The following is a 3,059-nucleotide window of genomic DNA, read 5'->3' on the forward strand; positions in this document are numbered from 1 at the left end:
CACACCCATTGCTTTCTGGATGCGAGTCCAGAAGATAGATGTGAATCGCGTGTCTCGGTCCGACACGATCTCCAAGGGAACTCCATGCAGATGCATAATCTCCCTGATATACAGTCTAGCCAACTCGTCTGCTGAGTTCAAAACTTTAATTGGGAGGAAGTGAACCCTCAAGCCTTACAATGAGCTCACCAAGTGAACGGACGGTTTGGATATAACTCATACCTCATGATGGGACCCACAGAACATGGTGACGTTAACCCATCAGCCACATCACGAGACACCAGCCAATCTGCTTTCGGCCAGATTACCTGCGGATTGGCTGATGTACCACACACCAGCTGTATAGCTGGTGTATTGACGTCAGCAAATTCTGTGGATCTAATCATAAGGTATGTGTCATATCCAAACCGTTCATCTATTTGGCGAGATCATCTAAAAGCTTGAGACGAAGAATAAGACAGATCTGATTATCAAGTGGACCTCACAGAAAAAAGCAGTGGGGAATTTAATTGTATACTATTGAAACCTTTTTAGGGGTCACAGAAATTTTGGATCAATATGAAATTTGTTTTTCCTCTTCATCCTAGTCTTTGTGACCTTATGAACAGATTAGATTGAAAATGAATGTTATGGTGGGTCTCAACTAGACAACACCATGGAAAGCGGTGGGAACAAGAAAATTTTCCTTCATCCCCAGTCTATATGACCTTATGAACAGGTTGGATGGCAAACAACAATGCAGTATGCCCTAGGAAAGTTTTAACTAGGGCTGTCATTGTTTCTACTGCTTTTTATGGTGTAGTCCACTTGAGATTTCGATTTAGCTACCTTATTTTTGAGCCCGTGCCCTAAAATAACCTTACAAAATAGATTGGCAGTATGGTAACACATATACACCATGGTGGGGTCCACACAACTTGGTGGTGTGTGGCACATCACGCGATTGGTTTCCCTTTTCTCAATTTTCTATTTCCCGGTGATATGTCATGGTGGTAGGTGCGGCATAAGACATGTCACATTCTAATGAGTCATTGCCATTGAAATTCGTGTCTATTTCCTGAGGTGGACGGTTGTCACCTAATGTCATATCACATTGGAACGAATCATTGTCATTGAAATTCGTGTCTATTTCTTAAGGTGGAATGTTGTCACCTAATGTCATATTAATAAGGGAATTTTAAGATCATTTTAGAGTATGGCCAAAAAAGGAACGAGATTGGGTAGACCTACCTAGAGACACAGTTATGTTAGGGGCTCTATGGAGCCTACTATGATCTATATGTTTTATCCCGCCCTTCTTCTATTTTGACATATCATTTTAGGAATGAGCCGGATTGAAGGCTCAAGTGAACCATCCACATAAAGCAGCGGGGTTGAACTCTTACCATTGGAAACTTCCTAGGGCCCACCTCTTACCATTGGAAACTTCTTACCGCCCACCGTGATGTTTATTTACTTTCTATCGCAAGGTCACATAGACCACTATGAAGGGAAAACATAAATATTTCAGTTTGATCCAAAACTTCTGTGGCCCTCAAGAAGCATTCAATGGTAGGCTTTAAGTCCCCACCGTTGCAGTGGTTTGGTCCACTTGAGATTTCAATCTGCCTCCTTTTTGGATTCACGCCTTCAAATAATCTTTTATTTTTATTTTTTCAAAAGGAGGGAGCACACCCCTATATTTTTGATTAAACGAACGGAAGGAACAAAAGGAAAAACAAAAGGCTAAAGCCACTCTGACGCAAAGAATGCTCCAGACTGGCCTATCTTCCCAGCAAATGGGACAATTCCCTGCTCCTCCACTGATCGGGGATCAAACAGATGTACCTTGAAATGATCTTTCAAAATGGACGGCATGGATAAAAAATATAGATCATGGTAGGCTTCATAGAGCCCCTAACATGACCATCCGTCTCTAGCTTGGTCATGAGATAGTACCCCAGTCCCGCTAGAAAAAATAAGGCAAATCCCAATTTCAAGTGAACAACACATTATATAAAAGTAGAGATTGAACGCGCTCACTATTGAAAACTTCTCGGGCTACAAAAATTTTGCCTTTGTCATGGATAGGTAGGATGGTAAATAAACATTGTGGTGGGTCCTAAAAAGGTTTTAAATGTGGGTATCATTATCCCCACTGATTTTTATGTAGTCTAGTTGAGAGCCTCATTTTAGGCCCATGCCCTAAAATGATCTCACAAAATGGATACACAGTGTTAACACATATATTATGTGCTGGGGGCCTTGCACAAAACCTTAGGATCTAGCCTCCCAGAACAAACCAGAATTATAGGATAATAAAGCAATGAAATAAATCAAAGCATAAACCACACCACACGAGATTTTTACGTGAAAAACCCTCAAAGAGGTAAAAACCACGGGACCTCGTTCAAATCAACAATCCACTATCAATGTTACAACTGATCACAAGCACACCTTGCTATAATCAAACATACATCACTCACGCAGGAGCGGATAAATAGTAAGAGAACAAAGAAAAACGGAGAGATCTTACCGATTACGAGGACGTAAAAGCGCTGAGATGTTGATTGCACAGTGGATCACCTCCATGAGCATAACCTCCCTTCCACAAGCTTCCTCTCTCTCTTTCTCTCTCTCTCTCTCTCACACACACACACACACCTTTGATAGCCCTAAACCCTTTAGCAAACCCTTGCAAAGCTTTAAGAAACCCTCTTGTATTACCTAGAAAGACCCTAAGCACCCCTATTTATAGTTTAGGAAACTCCCTTCCGCATCCTGTTGCGAAAGACCTCAGATTTTCACAGTCCGCACAAAATCCGGACTCAAATTTGCATAAGCTCGACTAGTCGAGCACTTCCCTTGACTGGTCGAGCACCTCGGAGAAAATACTTCAATTCATCGCTAGACTTTGAGTTGAGTCCCACTCGACTAGTCGTGCACCAGCCCTCGACTAGTCGAGTGAGGCTCACGACCAGTCGAACTTGGGGCAAAAACCCATCATTATGGTGGGTCCACACAACTTAGTGACGTAAACACACCACTGAATATGATGGTGTGTGGCACATCACCGATTC

Source organism: Magnolia sinica, chromosome 14 (assembly GCF_029962835.1).
Source record: "Magnolia sinica isolate HGM2019 chromosome 14, MsV1, whole genome shotgun sequence".
NCBI lineage: Eukaryota > Viridiplantae > Streptophyta > Magnoliopsida > Magnoliales > Magnoliaceae > Magnolia > Magnolia sinica.